Raw genomic sequence first — 23,319 nt, 5'->3', positions numbered from 1 at the left:
AGCCCTTGTGTTTCCTATCCTCTCCACTACTGTACAATAACTTATAATATCACATATTCTGCTGTTTCTGAATGTTTGTTTCATCTGTTCTACATGTAATTCAGAATAAAAAATATTTTTGGGGTGTGGAACCAATTGTCTGCATTTCTATGATTTTTAATGGGAAAATTTGCTTTGGTTTAAGAGTGATTTGGATTACAAGCACGACTCTGAACAAATTATACTAGTAATCCAAGGCACCACTGGATATATATATATATATATATATATATATATATATATATATAAATATATATATATATATATATATTTTTTTTTTTTTACACTAACTTGAAGTCCCCCTTGGGGACTGCTATTATAACTGCACTGATCTCTCAGAGATCAAAGCATTACATATGTCCTGCATTTTTCCATAAGGTCAGTGCTTGATTACTATAGACTGTTGGAGCCCATACTAATCAAGTGCCGAGCCGGGATCAGTGTCATTGCAGCGCAGAGCCCCTACCCGGCTGGAAGCAGGGATTGCTCCTCTGTGATTGCATGATGGGGGAGTGATCCCACCACAGATGGGGTTTTTAAGCCATTTAAATGTCATTGTCAGTTTGACAGCAGCATTTAAATGGTTAATTAGCCTTCACGGACAATCAGCTGTGCAAGCTAATAGCTGCAGTTATGTCAGCCAGGGAAGGCGCTGTACAGAAAGGGCTTGCACTGTGAGTCCTCTCTGTAAATCCCTTAAAATCATGATGACATCCCCGGACATCAAAATGGGTTAAGGGGTTAAGAGGATGGAAACACCTGAAAACCCAGCAATGGGCTGATACAACCCTGAAAATATAGCTCTGCTTAAGGGTATGTTCACACTACGTAAAACTACGGGCGTGGTTCTCGCCGCAGAACTACGGCCGTAGTTTTGCGGGGTGGAACATAACCTTACTTTCTATGGGAAGCTCTGATGCGGGCGTGCGCTGATGCGCCCGCATCAGAGCTCTGCGGCCGAAAGGATCATCCGGCCAGAGACCGGCCGTTCCGTGACCTGGCCGGGGTCACGGAGCGGCTGGTCTCTTACGTAGTGTGAACTTACCCTTAATAAGTACAACGTGGCTATTGTTTTACAACCCAACCACAAATAGGAAAAAATCATGTGCTTGTTACTTTTCTGGACACCGTCTACCTTTGCCAACTTCTCACAATTTCTGTCAGGAGGGTAGCAAAGGAGCAGTGTTGTTTCAATGTGTACAATGTGGGAGTTGTGTTGTGTCAATCCGTACAGTGTGTGAGCACATGGCATAAAACTGAAAAATTATTACTCTCAGGAGTAGCCTTTTAATTTACACACTGAGAAAACTAGTAACAGTGATTTCCATTCACAGATGGTAAAGTATATTAAACTGATAAGAACCGATACTACACTTGATCTTAGCCAAAAGGCCGAGAAGCGATAAGATGGTAAAGTCTATTCTGGGAGAGGGATTCATGTGTGTAGGCCTAAATTTTCTTGTGCTACTATGATTGATGGCCTATCTTCAGCTGTGTGGTGCTTGCATTACACAGTGAATGGGGCCATAGGTAGTTCGCTCTGCTCACTGTAATGGTGGTGCCAAGTTACTGCACCTCAGCTCCTCTTCAAGTCAAGGGACGCTGAGGTGCGTAAATCAGCCCAGGCCACTATGCAGTACATACAGCCAACTGCTTGTAGCCCTGTTAACTGCGTAGTGCAGGGGCCAAACAGCTAACAAGCAGGGGTGCAGGGTGTGAGCACCCTGCTGGTCATTGATTTACTGCTTAGCCCAAGGACAGGCCATTAATCATATTAGTCTGGAAGATCCCTTTAAAAGGAGTAATCCTGTTTGATGCTACCTACACAAAATAACTTTCCCAATATCCCAAGTAGCTGGAGAGATTCCTTTAAACTAAAGCAAATGCAGAAAAAAAGCTGCTCACAATAACATATCGAGTTCCTGATTATACCTTTCATAGGGCCTATACATGAAAAGAACTGGGATTGTTATGGGTTGCTAAGAGTACCTCCTCAACTTGAAATACTTCTATAAAAACAAATTTAATTTAAGTTTTCTCCCCCTCTTCTCTCTCTTTGGGGGGTAGGGAATGGTAATATGATAAATTAGAAATTATGCCATGTGTATTTGTTGGTACTAAGGATGGTCCGAAACTGCCGAGGTTCGGGTTCGTATGAACCCGAATGCTCGGCATCAGATTCCCACTGTCTGCCCGCTCCGTGCAGCAGGTGGATACAGCGGGAGGACCGCCTGGAAAACCGGGATGGCTATGGCTGTATCCCAGTTTTCCCGGCGGTCCTCCCGCTGTATCCACCCTCTCCACGGAGCGGGCACACAGCGGAAATCAATGCCGAGAGTTCGGGTTCGTAGGAACCCGAACCTTGGCCGATTCGGACCATCCCTAGTTGGTACAATAACTATATGAATGTATATGTAGTTTTTATATTTTGTGATATCAAAATAAAATATTAAAGGGAAAAAAACAAATACACATAAAAAATTCTGGAAAATCTGTGTTGACAAACAGACAGCACTACATTATCTAGAGCAGTGCTTCCCTACCTTTTCCACCTCGGGGCACACCTACTAAATAATGTTCTACAAAATAAGAAAACCGTCATACAGTGACTCACAGGTGACGTCTTCTTTGATCTAAGGAGTCACTTTCCCTTTTCCTCTCCATCCGCCATGATGATTTCTTCCAGCTACTTTTCATCTCTTCAGAACCTGCAAGACAAACAATTTAGGCTCCGCACATTTCTAGCAACTTCTTTTCCTTTCTCCCTCCTGTAGGCTCTCAAAGTAACTGCGCTGTTTGGTGTTATGTGCAGTAAAGCGAGTAGGAATGTGGGATTCCCACTGTATGTAGGATCCCCTGCTGTGATAAACTAATAATGCCCCCAGAGGTGCCCCCATGAACTAATAATGCCCCCAGAGGTGCCCCCATGAACTAATAATGCCCCCAGAGGTGCCCCTATGAACTAATAATGCCCCGAGAAGTGCCCCCATGAACTAATAATGCCCCCAGAGGTGCCCCCATGAACTAATAATGCCCCCAGAGGTGCCCCCTATAAACTAATAATGCCCCCAGAAGTGCCCCCATGAACTAATAATGGCCGCAGAGGTGCCCCCATGAACTAATAATGCCCCCAGAGGTGCCCCATGAACTAATAATGCCCCCAGAGGTGCCCCCATGAACTAATAATGCCCCCAGAGGTGCCCCATGAACTAATAATGCCACCAGAGGTGCCCCCATATACTAGTAATGTCCCCAGAGGTGCCCCCATATACTAATAATGCCCCCAGAGGTGCCCCATGAACTAATAATGCCCCCAGAGGTGCCCCCATGAACTAATAATGCCCCCAGAGGTGCCCCCATGAACTAATAATGCCCCCAGAGGTGCCCCATGAACTAATAATGCCCCCAGAGGTGCCCCCATATACTAATAATGCCCCCAGAGATGCCCCATATACTAATAATGCCCCCAGAGGTGCCCCCATGAACTAATAATGCCCCCAGAGGTGCCCCCATATATTAATAATGCCCCCAGAGGTGCCCCTATGAACTAATAATGCCCCCAGAGGTGCCCCCATATACTAATAATGCCCCAGGGGTGGCCTCCATACAGTAATAATGCCCCCAGAGGTGCCCCCATGAACTAATAATGCCCCCAGAGGTGCCCCCATATACTAATAATGCCCCAGGGGTGGCCTCCATACAGTAATAATGCCCCCAGAGGTGCCCCCATGAACTAATAATGCCCCCAGAGGTGCCCCCATGAACTAATAATGCCCTTAGAGGTGCCACCATGAACTAATAATGCCCCCAGAGGTGCCCCATGAACTAATAATGCCTCCAGAGGTGCCCCCATATACTAATAATGCCCCCATATACTAATAATGCCCCCAGAGGTGCCCCTATGAACTAATAATGCCCCCATATACTAATAATGCCCACAGAGGTGCCCCCATGAACTAATAATGCCCCCAGAGGTGCCCCCATATACTAATAATGCCCCCAGAGGTGCCTCTTATATACTAATAATGCCCCCAGAGGTGCCCCTATGAACTAATAATGCCCCCAGAGGTGCCCCATATACTAATAATGCCCCCAGAGGTGCCCCATATGCTAATAATGACCCCAGAGGTGCCCCCATATACTAATAATGCCCCCAGAGGTGCCCCCATATACTAATAATGCCCCCAGAGGTGCCCTCATGAACTAATAATTCCCCCAGAGGTGCCCCCATATACTAATAATGCCCCCAGAGGTAACCCCCATGAACTTATAATGCCCCCTGCTCTGCCCCTAAAAAAAAAAATCCTACTCACCTAATCCGCGCGGTGGCTGCAGGCAGCAGCTCTCCTCCTCTTCGGGCTCCATCTTGCGAGCCGCGGGGACGGGACTTCCGGCAGGCGTGATGACGTCACCTCATCACGCCTGCCGGAGAGGTCACGTCCCGGCCTCCCATAGGCTGCTGGCATGAAGTGTCGGCGGCCTATGGGAGTGAATATAGGAGCAGGATGCTGACACTTCCTGCTCCTATATTCTGCTTACTTTAATGTTCAGCCCGCTCATAGTGCGGGCGGAACATGAAAGTGATCCGTGCTCCGTGATCCGGGATGCTTAAAGAGACAGCGCACATTTCCCACCGGGATCCCGCGGCACCCCTGGCGGGTTCTCCCGGCACACCAGTGGGAAACTCTGTTCTAGAGGACTTACTGGGCCTTAAGCAGATCCTTCTACCTTTTCTCCATCTCTGCTCTAGCTTTATTCCGTTCTTCTTTTTCCTCCATGTCAAGTTTTGCCTCAAGCGCCTTCCTTTTCTTCATCAATCCGTGCCTGCATCTCTGCCATCTTATCTGGCGATACCTTCTTCTTGCCTATGGGACAAATGTTGACACGACACACAGATTTATGAGCAAACTTTTCTACTAATCAAAGGACAAAACACCATCGTGTGTATCAAAATATGCTCAGAAACCCAATCTTGTATTGAAATGTACCCGCTCAATAAAAAAAGGTATATAATATCCTACCTTAGCAAGAATTAAAAAGATCAAATGTGACAATGACTTTTATGTAGGAAAGCATTTTTGGCGATATAGTAATCTTATTTCATCTTTCAAACCTTATTCCTTGAAGAAGAAGTTCGAGGTTAGGGGTAAATATTTCCGGCAGGGGGTGGTGGGGAGCATAATAAAAAACGTATCCTTACCAGACCTCATGCCGGCGTTGTGGCGCATTACCAGGCTCCCGTAACCCCGCTGGATGTCATTTTTCTGCTTTGGGGTATGATGCGAATTAGATAAAACATCCTAACCGGGTGGGATTTAGCCAATCAGTGACTGCATCAGTGTCGTCTTGCCCCAGTCACTGACTGGCTGAGTGGGGCATCAGTCAGCCGGGTCGGGATGTAGCAGGAAGGAAGATATGAGGAATGTCAGCGGGGGCCAGGAACGCGATGCTGTGCTGCACGGGCACAAGTAAATAAATATACCTTCTTTACTATGTTCCCCCCACGTCCTGCCTGAAATGTCCTCCCCTCTCCCGGGACTTCTCCTTTAAAGTGTAACTAGCGACCTGCTTGCGCAGGATTAACCCTTCAGTGAGAGCACTAAAATTACCTTCTCACCACTTTTGAGGTTACTGAGCCCCTTCCATGGTGCACAGCTATTTACATTTCTCTCCATTTTCAGGGCAGGACCAAAGCTGGGCTGTTTGCCGGCCAGTAGTATACACTCAGGGCTTCCTTTCCCTTACTTCTCTGGTTAGTCACAGCACAGCCCATACTTCTGTTTTGCCACGGCATAATGCTTTGGAAAGTGCACTGAACAAGCTGGCACTAAACTGGGCTGATCATTTATACAGCATAGCAATATAGTTGGCAAGTAGAAGCAGAAGGGGTTACTGATGCACTAGCTCTAAATGGTATTACGTGAGCAGCAATGAAAGAAACTGCAGCAGCACAGCAAGGAATGTCAAGGTGAGATTTGCTTTTCAACTCCCTTGTTCCCAAGTGACTACCCCTGTCCCAATTAAGTAAGCTGAGCGCTAGCGATGAGGAAATGACACCAGGCAAAAAGACGGTATAACCTCCTCACTCAGCTGAGTTAGAAGTGCCCAAAGTAATAACCCCTTAATGGCCACCTTCACAGGAAGAGGTTACACTAAGCAGTGAACTGCTTGTGATGACATGGATGACAAGTTAAAGGGAGAGGGGAAGGGAGATACAATGGAGCACTTTAGACATACAGCGATAGGAACAAACACAACTGGATCATCTTAAGCAGTCAGATAGGCTCCCATTGCCGGTACATAGCTCAGTAATGATTTCCTATCCACACTGAATTTTTCTACTCTGATGAGGCAACACGTGGCAGAAACAGACATTGCCTAACCTGAAAGATAGATAGATAGATAGATAGTGAAGTAAAATATTGTGTTATTTTCTTTGTGGATTCAATGTTCCCTTGGCACCACGACCCTGCTGGAGTGCCGATCGTTGGTGTACATTCTCTGGAACCATTCAGAATCCAACCCTAAGGGCATGTGCACACTCCGGAATCTGGGCAGATCACCTGCCGTAGATTTCGCCACTTGCCTCCACTCGCATCTCCGCCTATGCCATAGACTCCATGGTCATAGAGTGGAGTCTATGGCACGGGCAGAGATGCGAGCGCGCGGTTACGAGCAGCAGAATCCGTGGCAAGTTATCCACGTGATTTCCTTAGTGTGCACATACCATTTTTCCCCTCTCCGGTGTATGGGAGATAAGCTTTTATTGATGGAATCTTGCTTAATCCAATTAGCAAGCCCCCCACCCCCACCCCACGGAAAGGAAAAAGCACTGAAAACTACATGCAATGCTATAGAGTAAAGAAATACACCTTCTGTTCAAAGCATTGAACTGAATGCATCTTCCCCCTGCGTTTACATTATGGGTAAGGTGCAATAAGAGCATGTCTTACAGTATATGATCTGATACATCATATTATATGAGGATAAGTAGGTAGTATTAGTATATATAGAGCAGCGACACAGGTCTTTAGACTTCTTTATGTTATGGCTTTTTCTACAGTGGTATATGTGTATTTATATATATATATATATATATATATATATATATATATATATACACACATCTTCAAATTTATGATATGCATGACTATAAAATGCTCTATGCAGAAGTTGTCAATATTTACATCTTTGATATACAAGCTAAATTTGTATGTCCATAACGCGAGTTACACGATACATTGCTGGAGTATTGTTTCCTAGTGATTTTATGTATTTTATTATATGAAGTTTAATAAAGGTATTTGTTGATGGTATAGAATGGTTACGATCTGGATTTCTTTTCTATGTATAAATGGTTTAAATAGATCACCTTTGAAATATGATAGAAGGACTATATATTGTTGTAGCATTTGCCTATACTCATTATTATAGTGCTTGAAAAGCACTATATTGTAATCCGTATTCTTCTTCTTTCATTTCTTCTTCCAGCCATTCTTCTGCGCGTAATACAGCCCGAACTGCTTTGCACACAGACTCCATTCAAACTGCGTTTCGAAGCAATCGGTGGTGTGGCCGATCGGATTTGTTGTTTTAAGAAATTTACGTTTAAAGACCCCTAATTTCCCATCGAAAATAATAGCCCATTGGAAATAATGGCCACACTCTAAATGCTAACAGCCAATCACAGCATATATGCAAATAGCTGAAATATAGCAGCCAATAGAAATTCTAAGGTCTTGTCAGGCAATGTCTCACAAGATCCACACAGTCACATGTCTACTATTGGCCAATAGAAGATGTAATATATGGAAAGTCCTTAACGATTTTGTCTCATTGACATGAGTAAGATTGTCATGGTAACCGAGCAATTATCTTTACCATTATAAGTACCCAAGTCGCTCTTAAAGGGACGGGACCCATGTTGCTCTTAAAGTGACACAAGTAGCTCTTAAAGGGACGGGACCCAAGTCACTTTTAAAGAGACCCAAGTCGCTCTTAAAGGGACCAAGGTTGCTCTTAAGGGGACCCAAGTCGCTTTTAACCCTTTAAGGACAGAGCAAATTTCGATTTTTTCGTTTTCGGTTTTTCCTCCTTGTGCATAAAAGGCCATAGCACTTGCATTTTTCCACCTAGAGACCCACATGAGCACTTATTTTTTGCGTTACTAATTGTACTTTGCAATGACAGGCTGAATTTTTGCATAAAGTACCCTGCGAAACCAGAAAAAAATTCAAAGTGTGTTGAAATTGAAAAAAAAAACGCATTTTGTTTATTTGGGGGAAATGTGTTTTTACGCCATTCGCCCTGGGGTAAAACTGACTTGTTATATATGTTCCTCAAGTCGTTACGATTAAAACGATATGTAACATGTATAACTTATATTGTATCGGATGGCCTGTAAAAAATTGAAACCATTGTCAACAAATATACAACACTTAAAACCGCTCCATTCCCAGGCTTATAGCGCTTTTATCCTTTGGTCTATGGGGCTGTGTCAGGTGTCATTTTTTGCGCCATGATGTGTTCTTTCTATCGGTACCTTGATTGCGCATATACGACTTTTTGATCGCTTTTTATTACAATTTTTCTGGATTTGATGCGACCAAAAATGCGCAATTTTGCACTTTGGGATTTTTTTGCGCTAACGCCATTTACCGTGCGAGATCAGGAATGTGATTAATTAATAGTTCGGGCGATTACGCACGCGGCGATAGCAAACATGTTTATTTATTTATTTATTTATTTACTTTTATTTATAACCTGGGAAAAGGGGGGTGATTCAGACTTTTATTAGGGGAGGGGGATTTTTACTATTAACAACACTTTTTTTTTTACTTTTACACTTATACTAGAAGCCCCCCTGGGGGACTTCTAGTATAAGTGCTTTGATCTCTCATTGAGATCTCTGCAGCATAGATATGCTGCAGAGATCCATGAGATAGGCACTCGTTTACTTCCGGCTGCTGCAGCCGGAAGTAAACGAGTGCCGAGCCGGGGACGGCGCCATCTTGGAGCGGTCCCCGGCCGGCTTCATTTGCGGAGATCGCTCCTCCGGGATAACATCCCGGAGGAGCGATCTCCCCACTAGACACCAGGGATGACGCTGCGTCCGGTAATCGGATGCAGCTGTCAACTTTGACAGCTGCATCCGATTACTGTATTAGCGGGCACGGCGATCGGACCGTGCCCGCTAATACCTACGGTCCCGGGCTACACGCGGCACCCGGGACCGGCGCGGTTCAGAGCGGGGCTGCCGCGCGGCCCCGCTTTGAACTCCCTTACCGGCATCAGGGCGTAAATTTACGCCCGATGTCGTTAAGGGGTTAAAGGAACGGGACCCAAGTAGCTATTAAAGGGATGGGACCCAAGTCGCTCTTAAAGGGACCGAGGTCGCTCTTAAAGGGACCCAGGTCACTCTTAAAGGGACCCAGGTCGCTACTAAAGGGACCCAGGTCGCTGTTTTTTTTAATTTTTTATTCCAATTTATTTTTATTGTTTTAAACACACATAAAAAAGTAACAACAGTTACCGCCACCACAACATGGCAAGTGCTTCAAAATATTACAAATATTACATTAATTCCCACACCCCGTCCCTCCCCTCTTCCTTTACCCCATTAATTGATAGACCAGAGTACTTCCCATTCTCTTGGACCAGTTACACTACTCAAGGTACCGCCACATCAGGATCCTTTAAAAAAAGTAAAATGTCATCTGCATACAATGTCACCCTGTCTCCCCTCCCCTCCACCCAAAAACCTTCCAAGAGCAAATCATGTCTAATCTTTATCGCAAGCGGTTCAATATAAAGGGCGAATAGGAGGGGGGAGAGGGGACATCCCTGCCTGTTTCCCCTTTCAATACCAAATCCATCTGACTTAGCTCCATTAACTAGGACCTTGGCCGCAGGGTCCTTATACAGAACCTTAACCATGTCAATGAAACCAGGGTCCACTCCGAAACCCCTTAGGACCTCCCATAAATAGTCCCATTCCACCCTGTTGAACGCTTTGGCAGCATCCAAAGACAGGATGGAATGGGATCCCGGGGACTCCATAACCTTGAGCTTCTCAAACAATCTTCTGATATTAAACTTGGCCATTCACCCTGAAATAAAACCTGTTTGGTCAGAATGAACCAATAGGGGGACCACCTTATCAAGTCTCATGGCCAAGATCTTTGCCAGTAATTTTGCATCAGTGTTGATCAGCGAAACTGGCCGATAAGACTCGGGAAGCAATTCTTGTCTTTTTTAAGTATCAAAGTAATCAGGGCTTCTCTCATTGATGGAGGAAAAAAAACGCCCTCTAAGGAGTGATTAAAGACCTCCACCAAGGGAGGGCCCAACACTCCCCTATAACTCTTGTACAGATCATACAGCAAACCATCCAATCCAGGAAAGGTACTACACTTTATAGCATCAAGGGCAGCATATATTTAGTCTAGTGTCACTGGGCCTTCCAAACATTCTCTCTGGTCATCATCCAACTTGGGAAACTGAACCCCATCAAGATATTCCCGTGAATCCCCCATCTCGTACCTTGCCTCTGAAGATTACAAGTCCTTATAAAATAACTCAAATGGATTCAGTATCTCTTGGGTGCTATTAACAACAACTCCTTCCGGCATCCTTGATGCGAAGATATAACGATTATCCCGTTGATTTTTAAGGATAGCCATCAACCCCTTATTGGGGTTAGCGGACTCTATATATCTTTTCCCCCCCTGAAACAGGATCTGACTTTGGGCCTTATCTCTAAGATAGGAGTCCAGTTCTCCCTGAGCATTTGCTAAGCATTCCCTAGAGTCCGGGGAAGATTTTCTAATATATTCCTGCTCAAAAACGGTAACCTTCTTTTTGAATTCCTCCTCCTTAGCCCTAAAATCTTTTTTCATATTTGTGATAATCCCTAAATATTTCCCCCTTGTCATTGCTTTAAGTGTATCCCAAGTGATGTGAACTGAGGCTGAACCCCTATTAATATTACATAGATCCTTAATTTCCTTTCCTATCTCCTTTGTTTGCCCTACCAGTTCTATCCAGTGTGCATTAAGCTTAAACATGTTAGTGAACCTTTCTCTAGTAGAGCATATCTCCACCATTATCGGATTCTGATCTGATAGACTTCTAGTTAAGTGCCCTACCTTTTTAACTTTCTCCGCCATAATTGTGTTACCTAGTGCCATGTCAATTCTAGAAAAATTGTTTGTAGTTTTGTTTCAGCAAGCGAACTCACTTTTATCTGGGTATCTTGTTCTCCATAAATCTAACAAACCGTATTCCTTAATTATAAACTCAAAATGTGACTTGTCACTACCACCAGAAGTGCACCCTTCCCTCTTCCTATCCTTCTCTTCATTTAATACCATATTGTAATCCCCTACAGCTAATACAGGGCAACTAGGATAATCTTTCATTAAATTAAATAGACTATTCATAACTTCCCTATTAAAGTAGCAAGAACTATATTGGCTAGACCAGCGCCTTCCCGTGATCTTATATAGTGTTTCGCCAATCAAATGTGTCTCCAAGAGACAGACTACCGCGGGTAGATGATGTTGTAGATAGTGAAGGACTGCCACCCTCTTCCTTCTATCTCCTAATCCCCTCACGTTCCAGGCTATAACCTTAACAGACATGTGCTAGAGAAAGGGGGGGAAAAAACAAACTTCCCTCTACCGGTCCCACCCCCTTACCCTCTCTTTCCACCCCTTACATGACTCCAGAAACATCTCCCAGAGTCCCTCAACTAGAGAAAAAGAACACTGCTTCTCTTATTACATCATAAAAACATATACTCATAGACCTTTTTGTTCAAGCCATTTAGTTGCTTCCCGAGGAGAATAAAAAAACCAGGACTACCCCTCCATTATTATCCTCAATTTAGCCAGGAAAATAAGGGAATACTTAATACTTTGTTGTCTCAGGCGTTTTTTTACTGACATAAACTCGACCCTTTTTTTCTGCGTATCAACAGAGTAATCAGGGTAAATGGAGTCTAGCATTATTACAGTAGAAATCCTCTCTGTTTCTAGCTTCCCTAAACAGAATGTCTCGATCTCTAAAGGAGAGATCAAAGATCCATTTGGTCAGCCACGTGTGTAAATCGTTGCCCTCTTCCCCCTCCGGCAGGCCCACTAATCTTAACTTACACCTCCTGGATCTGTCCTCCAAATCCACTAATTTCTTTTTCAAATCCTGATTCTCTTTCACAACTTCCGTAACTGTCTTTATCATCTTGCCCGTCTCATCTTCCAGGTTACTGACGCATTGCTCTACTTCTGTGAACCACTCCTTAACCCCTTCAAGACTAATGGTGCCTTTACCCAGAAAGATTATCTGACAGATTATCTGCCAAAGATTTGAAGCCAATACCAGGAACAGACTATAAACAGAGATCAGGTCATAAAGGAAAGCCTGAGATTTCTCCTCTTTTCAAATCCACTCCTGCCTTTGGCTTCAAATCTTTGGCAGATAATCTGTCAGATAATCTTTCTGTGTAAACGCACCATAAGCCTATTTGGGCCTTAACCCCTAGACGACCCTGGACGTAGGTTTACGTCATGGAAGTCTGTCCCCAGACGACCCATGACGTAACCTTACGTCATGGGTGTTATTCCCGCTATGAAGCGCGCTCCGGAGCGGAGCGCGCATCATAGGAGGTGGGGGCCGCTGCAGTGAGCTGCAGCCGGGACCTCACCGGTAATGACACGCTGCAGCGATCGCGCTGCCGCGTGTCATTAACCCCTTAAGCGACCACGCGAACGGCGCGACCGCAGCGTTTAAGTGTAAGTGACAGGGGGAGTCCCCTGTCACTTACCGATCGGGACCCCCGCAGTGTGACTGCGGGGGTCCCGATCGTTGAAACGGACTGCCGGAGGTCTCTTACCTGCCTCCATGCGGTCCGATCGGCGATCTGCTACACTGAGCCTGCACAGGCAGGCTCAATGAGCAGATCGCCGATAACACTGATCAATGCTATGCCTATGGCATAGCATTTATCAGTGTAGAAATCAAAGTAATGTATGTACAAGTCCCCCAAAGGGACTTCAAATGTGTAAAAAAAAAAAAGTTAAAATCACTAACACACTACCCCAAAACCCCTCCCCCAATAAAAGTCTAAATCACCCCCCTTTCCCATTATATAAATAAAACATATAAAAATGAATAAATAGATAAACATATAATATACCATAGCGTGCGTAATTGTCCGATCTATTAAAATATAACAAGCGTCATTGCGACCGGTAAACGGCGTACACGAAAAGAGGGGAAAAAGTGCGCAGATTACCGATTTTATGTTACATTATATATTAAAAAAAATCAATAAAAAGTGATCAAAACGTCCGATCTTCACAAATATGGTATTAATAAAAACTAGAGATCATGGCGGAAAAAATGACACCCCATACAGCCCCATAGGTGGAAAAATAAAACCGTTATAAGCGTCACAATAGGCCCATTTTATTAATATTTAATTGCCAAAAAAAAGGATTTCATAAAAAAAAATATATATAACATTAGAGAATCTGTGTAACCTGCATATGGTTGTGTTCGGACTGACCTATAGAATAATGGTATCATGTCGCTGTTACCATATAGTGCATTACGTAGACACAGGAACCCCCCAAACGTTACCATATTGCATTCTTTCTTACGATTTCACCTATTTATATCTTCATAAATAATATATTTGGAATTCCATCATACATGTTATGGTAAAATGAAAGGCGCCATTACAAAGTACAACTATTCCTGTAAAAAACAAGCACTTACATGGCTTGTAGAAAGAAAACTGAGAGTGCTGGAGCTCTTAGAAGGGGAGGAGGGAAAAACGAAAGCACTAAGATCAAAATTTGCGCGATCCACTGGGTCATTTTGGGCCTGGTCCTCAAAGGGTTAATGACCAGGCTCATTTTTCAAAATCTGACCTGTCTCACTTTATGCGCTTATAGCTCAGTGATGCTTTAACGTATGCTAGCGATTATAAGATTTTATAAGGTTTTTTCATCACATATGGCACTTTATATTAGTGGCAAAATTTGGTCACTACTTTGTGTGTTTTTTGTGAAAAACATCAAAATATCATGAAAAATTAAAAACAAAAAAAATATCATATTATGAAATTTGAAATTCTCTGCTTCTAAAAAAAGAACGTTGTATCACCTAAATTAGTTACTACATTACCAATATGTCCTCTTTATTCTGGCTTCATTTCATAAACATATTTTTCTTTTTTAGGGTGTTACAAGGCTTAGAAATTTATCAGCAAATTACCACATTTTCGTGAAAATTTCCCAAACTGATTTCTTTAGGGACCAGTTCTTTTTTTTAAGTTGATTTAGGAGGCTTGTATACTGGCAACCCCCATAAGTGACCCCATTTTGAAAACTACACACCTTAAAGAATTAATCTTGGGGTATAATGAGCATTTTAACCCTACAGGGGCTGGAGGAAAGTATTCACCATTAGGCCATAAAAAATGGAAAATTTAAATTTTACAATAATATATACGTTCAGATTAAAGTTTCTCATTTTCAAAAGGAACATGAGAGAAAAAGCACCCCAAAATTTGTAACGCAGGTTCTCTTGAGTACAACGGTACCCCATATGTGAGCGTAAACCACTTTTTGTGCACACAGCGGGGCTCAGAAGGGAAGGAGAGCCAATTAGCTTTTCCAATGCAGATTTTGCTGAAGAAGTTTCTGAGCGCCAGGTGCGTTTGCAGAGCCCCTGTAGTGTCAGCAGAGAGAAAAAAAAACATAAGTCACCCCATTTTGGAAAGTATACCCCTCAAAGAATTCATCTTGGGGTAGGATGAGCATTTTGACCCCACAGGTATTAGAGGAAAGTATTCAAAATTAGACAGTAAAAATGAAAAACTCGAATTTTTCCAATAATATGTTTGTTTAGTTTGAAATTTCTCAATTTAACAAGAAAAAAAAGAGAAAAAAAGTACCCCAAAATGTCTAACGCAGGTTCTCCTGAGTAAAATGGTACCTCACATGTGGGCATAAACCACTGCATGGGCACACACCAGGGCTCAGAAGGAAAGGCGCGCCAATTAGCTTTTCAATGCAGATTTTGCTGAAGAAGTTTCTGAGCGCCAGGTGCGTTTGCAGTGCCCTTGTAGAGCTAGCGGAGTAAAATTTCGCCATGAGTCACCCCATTTTGGAAAGTGCACCCCTCAAAGAATTCATTTTGGGGTGTGGTGAGCATTTTGACCCCACAGGTATTACAGGAAAGTATTCAAAATTAGACAGTAAAAATAAAAACTCTAGTTTTTCCAATAATATGTTCCTTTAGTTTGAAATTTCTCAATTTCACGAGGAACAGGAGAGAAAATTCACCCCAAAATCTGTAAAACAGGCTCTACTGAGTAGAACGGTACCCCATATGTGGGCATAAACCACTGTATAGGCACACAGCAGGGCTCAGAAGGGAAGGAGCGCCAATTAGCATTTTCAGTGCATGATTTTTCTGAATAAGTTTCTGAGTGCCAGGTGCGTTTGCAGAGCCCCTGTAGTGTCCGCAGAATAGAATCCCCCCAAAAGTCACCCCATTTTGGAAAGTGCACCCCTCAAATAATTCATCTTGGGGTGTGGTGAGCATTTTGTCCCCACAGGTATTAGAGAAAATTATTCAAAATTGGCCAGTAAAAATGAAAAACTCGAATTTTTCCAATAATATGTTCCTTTAGTTTGAAATTTCTAAATTTCACAAGGAACAGGAGAACAAAATGTGCCCCAAAATCTGTAACGCAGGTTCTCCTGAGTACAACGGTACCCCATAAGTGGGCATAAACCACTGTATGGGCACACAGCGTGGCTCAGAAGGGAAGGAGTGCCAATTTGCTGGAGCAAAACCGCAGCTAGTAATAGTTATAAGAATAGCGCAGTTACTAAAATAAAAATAAAAATGAGATTATAGGTAATGTGGGGTGGTTACGGACCGTCCTGGGGTGGTTATGGGTAATCTGGAGGTGGTTACGGGCAACCTGGCGTGTTTACGGGTAATCTGGGGTGGTTACGGACAACCTGGGGTGGTTACGGGTAATCTGGGGTGGATACGGTCAACATGGGGTGGTCACGGGCAACTTGCTGTGGTTACGGCAACCTGGGGTGGTTACGGGCAACCTGGAGTGGTTACAGTCAACATGGGGTGGTTAGAGACAACCTGCTGTGGTCAGTGGCACTGTGCAGTTGTCAGAGGCAACATGCGGTGGTCAGAGGCGACGTGCGGTGGTCAGAGGCGATGTGCGGTGGTCAGAGGCAACCTGCGGTGGTTGCGTGCAATCTGGGGGGTTACATGTAATCTGGCATGATTACGGGCAACCTGGGGGGGTTACAGACAATCTGGGATTGTTACGGATAAACTGAAGTGCTTATAGGTAATCTGGGGTGGGTACATGTAATTTGGGGTGGTTACAGGCAATCTGGGGTGATTACGGACAATCTGGAGGAGGTCACTGGCAACGTGCGGTGGTTACGGGCAAAGTGCGGTGGTCACGGGCAACGCGCGGTGTTACTTGTAATCTGGGGGGTTACATGCAATCTGGCATGAATACGGACAACCTGCGGTGCTTACGGGCAACCAGCGGTGGTTACGGGTAATCTGGGGGGGGGTAGGGATAATTTGGGAGTAAACTGCAATTATTACTATAATAAAAAGTGTGTTTTATTTTTTTTGTCACTTTTTGTACTTTACACATTCATTTTCACTATATTACTATGATTACTGTGATATTTTCTATCACAGTAATCATAGTTCAGCGACAGAGACCAAATTGGTCTCTGTCACTTTAAATTTTCAGCGTTGGCTGCTTCTGGAGCGCATGCGCACTTCAGAAGCAGCCTGGACGCCGAAGAGGACGGACCTCCCTGGATCAGGTGAGTATAATGGGAAGGGGGGGGGGGGGTGACTGGGGGTGACTGGGGGGGGGGGGGCGACTTGGGGGGGGGACACTGTCACTTTTTATCCCCTGTCAGCAAACATTTATGGTGACAGGGGATAAAAAGTGCTGATTAGCACATGGCACAAGCGATCAGCGGTATATAGTATATACCGCTGATCATTTGTACCGGGACCCCACAGGGGGTCCCCAATCACTGCCCCATGCTCTCCGCTACCTCCGGTGGCGGAGAGCATAGGGCTTTGATTATGGCCGCCGGGGGAAGGTTAGTGACCAGCCTACTAGGGGGGCTGATCTGAGGTCTGATAGACACATTTCATCTCCCCCCACCGTAGATTCACGGTGGGGGGAGATGAAAGGCACTGCGTACCGGCGGTCACTAAGGGGTTAAATGCAGAGATCCGGGCTCGGCCCGGATCTCGGCAGTTGCGGCGGGTGCCCGGCTATCACTGACAGGGAGCTGCTTGGGTACTGTCCCTTTAAGAGTGACTTGGGTCCCTTTAAGAGCTGCTTGGGTACTGTTACTTTAAGAGCGACTTGGTTCCCTATAAGAGCTGCTTGGGTACAGTCCCTTTAAGAGCTGCTTGGTTACTGTCCCTTTAAAAGCGACTTGGGTCCCTTTAAGAGTGACATGGGTCCCTTTAAGAGCAACTTGGGTCCCTTTCAGAGCTGCTTGGGTACTGTCCCTTTAAGAGCGGCTTGGGTACCGTCCCTGCTACATGGCTGCCTCAGCTCTGCTATTTTACTGACTGAACTCTGCTACTTATAATGGTAAAGATCATTGCTTGGTTACCATGACAATCTTACTCATGTCAGTGAGACAAAATCGCTAAGGACTTTCCATCTTCTACATCTTCTATTGGCCAATAGTGGACATGTGACTGTGTGAATGTTGTGAGACATTGCCTGACAAGACCTTAGAGTTCCTATTGGCTGCTATATTTCAGCTATTTGCATATGTGCTGTGATAGGCTGTTAGCGTTTAGAATGTGGCCATTATTTACAATGAGCCATTATTTTCTATGGGAAATTAGGGGTCTTTAAACGTAAACTTCGTACAACTTCAAATCCGATTGAAACGAAAAATAGATAGCACACCTCACAACGCAGAGGGCTTCGAAACGCAGTTGAAACGGAGTCTGTGCGCAAAGCGATTCGGGCTGTATTATGCGTAGAATAATAGCTGGAAGAAGAAGAAGAAACGGTAGAAGAAGAATACGGATTACAATATAATGCCAATCAGTGGCTGCGGCTGGGCAACACACTGATTGGCCGGACAGGAGAGCAGGACGCCGGACCCGTGCAGCAAGGAGAGGTAATGTATGCTTACAGCGGGGGAGCAGAAGGGGTTAAGGGCGGTATAATTACATACTCGCTGCGGTTGTTTAGACCGCAGCAAGTATGTAGTGTATGGGAACTGCCAGGACCTGCCAGGCTCGCAGCGAGAATCTCGCTGCGAGCCCGCCCGTGTGAATATACCCCTATACAGTATGTGTTCCTCTTTCTCTCTTGCAACATAATAGAAAAAAATTAACTTAATACTGACAGACCCAAGTTTGGTTTGGGTTTTGTAATCCCTTCCTAACCCACATGATAAAAGTCATTCCTGTGTGACTCCCCCCTCCCACAAATGGTGCAGCTACTGCCTATATGAAAAACAATGAATACAGAACTGTTATTCGATGGAATTGTACATGTGGCTAAATTGATAAATATGCACTATACTCGGAAGCAGTTGTAGATGTCAGGATTATTTGTTAATCTTTGCCTCAGACTGTTACCCTATAAGGCACTGTATATGTGCTCATACAAAAGTTAAAGTACTTATATGACCTACAGATATTAACCCCATAACGCATTTTCACATACATGTACGTCTTAAAGGGACCGAAAGCAGTTTGGTCGATCGTGATGCCTGCGATCCCGGATGCATAGTTGTGATCCCGGGAATATGTGGCCAGAATATTCCAGGGAATGGATCCATTCAACCAAACTGCTTTCGGACCAAAAGTCCGGAAGGTTCGCTCATCTCTAGTCTTTGGTTGCTACACGGTAACACAACCCCAAGAACATGTATGTGAATGAGCTAAACTCACATGGCGAGTGATTTTGAATTACATCATTGAGTGGTAATTCAACCAGCCAGGGACCTATCACCACTCGTCTCGGTCAGGGATTGCGCCTCCTGTTATTCTCACTGTGATTGGTCAGCCTATAATGATTGTCACTCCTGTTATTATACCCGAATGTGGTCACTGTAAGGGCCCTATTACACCAACAGATAATCGGACTGATTTTTTTTTGAGCCAAAGCTAGGAATGGGCTATAAACAGAGAACAGGTAATAAAGGCGTGACTGAGATTTCTCTTTTCTAATCCATTCCTGGCTTTGGCTGCAAAAATCTGTCACATAATCTGTTAGTGTAATAGGGCCTTAGTGTAGGTTAAAATTTTAAAATTCACTGCTAAACTTCAAAGCCCTATAACATCCTGGTTGGCTACTGTATAGGAGACTATTTGAAGGGCTGGCTACTATATAAGACACTATGGGGGAGGACTGGCTTCTACATAGGAGACTATTGAGAGATCTGGCTACTTTCTAAGACTATTGGAGAGAGCTGGCTATTATAGAAAACTACAGGGGAGGGGTGGTATTGCATAAGAGACTATTTTAGGGGCTGGCTTTTATATAAGAGGCTATGGGAGAGGGTTGGTATTGTATAAGAGACTATTTGGGGGGCGGCTGAGCACAATTATGACGCGGCGGAGGGGGGGCGGTGGCAGCGATTCGGTGGTCCGTCCGAAGATGACATTTGGCACAAGATGGCGGACGGCCTCGACACGGATCAGGTAATGTATAATGCACCACATACTTCCGGGTACATGGGCGGGGGTGGTGGGACACGGGAAGGGGGCGATTCACAGACATAACATACATTACAAAGTTGTTATAAATTTGTAATGTGTGTTATTCTGTGAATAATTTTTTAGCGCCGCACTACCCCTTTAAGATCTAAGGTGGAAATATGGTCTAAATTGCCAATCTCAATGGTCGACAGGGCAGGAATAATTAAAATGGTAGTCCTCCCCCAGGTTCTGTATTTTCTGAACTGCTCCCCAATATGGATCCCTGAGAGCTTTTTTAAGAAACTAACTTCCCTTCTGAATTTTTTGATCGGGGCAGGAAAAAAGCTTGAATCAAATATATAACATGGACGCAACTGTGGGGAGAGGGAGGTCTCGCCTTGCCAGATTTCCAGCTCTACTTTCTGGCTGTGGGAGCTTGGGATCTGGTGATGTGGAGAACCTCCCCAGTGGTGGAATGGATGATGTCGAGCTCTAGCGTAAAATATAATAGTGCATGTCAAGCGGCGGAGGCAGGATTTGGGAGTTTACAAGTTCCATTTTCTTATGTTGGTCTATACACCAGGGTTTGGAAATCACTTAAGAAGATTTGCAGGGTCAGGGGAAGTTTCATGTATACCCCATTTGGGGCAATAAAAATTTTGGAGAGTTTTTTAAGATAATAGACAATCAATTTTGGGTTAAAAGAGGGGTTACCACGATTGCGCAAATAGTTTGTGATAGCCAGATTCGTCCATTTGAGGAGTTTAAAAAGATGTTGGCTACTGTTGCTCCTGCCCTGGCCTCCATATAGGCTACTGCTGGGCCTTCACTGGCCTCCATGTTGGCTACTGCCGCTCCTGCCCTGGCTTTCATGTTAACTACTGCCGCTTCTGCCCTGGCCTCCATATAGGCTACTGCTGGACCTTCACTGGCCTCCATATTGACTACTGCTGCTCCTGCCCTGGCCTTCATGTTGGTTACTGCCGCTCCTGCCCTGGCCTCCATGTTGGCTACTGCCGCTCCTGCCATGCCCTCCATATAGGCTACTGCTGGGCCTTCACTGGCCTCCATATTGACTACTGCCGCTCCTGCCCTGGCCTCTATGTTGGCTACTGCAGCTCCTGCCCTAGCCTCCATGTTGGCTACTGCAGCTCCTGCCCTAGCCTCCATGTTGGCTACTGTTGCTCCTGCCTGGCCTCCATGTTGGCTACTGTTGCTCCTGCCTGGCCTCCATGTTGGCTACTGTTGCTCCTGCCTGGCCTCCATGTTGGCTACTGTTGCTCCTGCCTGGCCTCCATGTTGGCTACTGTTGCTCGTGCCTGGCCTCCATGTTAGCTACTGTTGCTCGTGCCTGGCCTCCATGTTAGCTACTGTTGCTCCTGCCCTTGGCTCCATGTTGACTACTGCTGTGCCTGCCCTTGCCTCCTTGTTGGCTACTGCTTGGCCTTAACTGGCATCCATGTTGACTACTGGTATGCCTGCCCTTGCCTCCATGTTAGCTACTGCTGGGCCTTAACTGGCATCCAGGTTAACTACTGCTGTGCCTGCCCTTGCCTCCATGTTGGCTACTGCTGGGCCTTAACTGACATCCATGTTGACTACTGGTGTGCCTGCCCTTGCCTCCATGTTGGCTACTGCTGGGCCTTAACTGGCATGCATGTGGATTACTGCTGTGCCTGCCCTTGCCTCCATGTTGGCTACTGCTGCTCCTGTCTGGCCTCCATGTTGACTACTGGTGTGCCTGCCCTTGCATCCTTGTTGGCTACTGCTGGGCCTTCACTGTCATCCATGTTGATTACTGGTGTGCCTGCCCTTGCCTCCATGTTGCCTACTGCTGCTCCTGCCTGGCCTCCATGTTGACTACTGGTGTGCCTGCCCTTGCCTTCATGTTGGCTACTGCTGGGCCTTAACTGGCATCCATGTTGGTTACTGCTGCTCCTGCCTGACCACCATGTTAACTACTGTTGCTCCTGCCTGGCCTCCATGTTGGCTAATGCTGCTCCTGCCTTGCCTCCATGTTGACTATTGCTGCTCCTGCCTGGCCTCCATGTTGGCTACAGCTGCTCCTGCCTGGCCTCCATGTTGGCGACCGCTGCTCCTGCCTGCCCTCCATGTTGGCTACTGCTGCTCATGCCTGGCCTCCATGTTGACTACTGTTGCTGATGCCTGGCCTCCATGTTGACTACTGTTGCTGATACCTGGCCTCCATGTTGACTACTGCTGCTCCTGTACTGGCCTCCATGTTGGCTACTGTTGCTACTGTCTGGCCTCCATGTTGACTACTGTTCCTGGTGCCTGGCCTCCATGTTGACTACTGCTGCTCCTTCGCTGCATTTGTGAACTTTTTTCTGCATAGACCCAGGAATGGTGAATTTCCTGCATAGACCCTGTAATGGTGAATATTGAACTCTAAAAAAAAAATTGACTTTGAGATATCGAAAAGATAATGATGTTACTGACATGTAGAGCCCTAAATTCAACCAAATACACTACCCCCGTATCATATAGATGCTTTAAACTATGAAATCGGAAGAAATCCGAAAGTCGGTCGAACCAAACTTTCCTAAAAAATCCGGAAGTCCAGTTGGAACAAACTTTTGAAAAGTTCGCTCATCTCTAGCTGTCACATCAGTACGCAATGACAACAAAGTTAAATGTATGGTATAAAAACGGATACAAGTTATTTTAAGCCATTTCACAAAAATAATACTAAACTAAAAAACTGTACATTAGGGCACCAGGTATACACACAAATATACATCAAATAAATATAAAGTAGAAGAAGTTGTAAAGACAATGGAGCTGTTTTGCTGTGAAATAACATCCAGACTGCGACTAGGACACATTGTGGCTGTAGGCAGAGTTATATATAAACATGGTAGCACAGCTCTTTAAATGATGAAACAATCTACCTGCTTTTAGGGTCCTGTTACCCCAGGGTGCAACACTGCTCACAAAAACTGCATGTTAGAAAAACACGGCCACTATCTTCCAGAAATAGCAACACTCTTGTCCCCAGTTTGGGTTTGGTTTCGCAGCTCAGTTCCATTGAAGTGATTACTCTACCACACAAAGCCTGGGGGCAGGGGTGGTGTTTTTCCTTAAAGGGAAACAATCAGCATGATTGTGCCTATATGGTTCCCAGCATCACAGTAAAGATCATGGGTCTCCAAACTGCGACCCTCCAGCTGTTGCGAAACCACAACTCCCATCATGCCTGGACAGTTAAAGCTTTGGATTTGGCTGGCCAGGCATGATGGGAAATGTCGTTTTGCAACAGCTGGAGGGCCGCAGTTTGGAGACCCATGGTATAGATTTACTGTGAAGCTCGCACAAGGTGTGGATGATGTTGAGAGAGAAAGTATAACAGCACTCTTAGGACCCTATTACACGAAATGATTATTGGCCGTATTCAGCCGATAATCGTCTTATGTAATAGAAGACAACGATCAGCCGACATGAATGATGTCGGCTGATCGTTGCCGTCGTTGGTCTTTCAACATGTTGAAAGACAAAGAC

The 23,319-nt window shown here is 44.9% G+C and overlaps 1 non-coding gene and 1 pseudogene across 1 annotated transcript; both read right to left on the bottom strand.

Moving 5' to 3' along the window:
* Positions 1–10,143, bottom strand: part of LOC138782671 (kinesin-like protein KIF3A) — a 17,087-nt pseudogene extending 6,944 nt beyond the window's left edge.
* LOC138780529 (U2 spliceosomal RNA) lies at positions 1,251–1,443 on the bottom strand. Its single transcript, XR_011361340.1, has one exon. It is a non-coding gene; the product is annotated as a U2 spliceosomal RNA (small nuclear RNA).
* Positions 10,144–23,319: the final 13,176 nt, after the last annotated feature.

The sequence above is a fragment of the Dendropsophus ebraccatus genome, chromosome 1 (assembly GCF_027789765.1).
Source record: "Dendropsophus ebraccatus isolate aDenEbr1 chromosome 1, aDenEbr1.pat, whole genome shotgun sequence".
Taxonomy (NCBI): Eukaryota; Metazoa; Chordata; class Amphibia; order Anura; family Hylidae; genus Dendropsophus; species Dendropsophus ebraccatus.
This window is presented reverse-complemented; position numbering and strand designations above follow the sequence as displayed.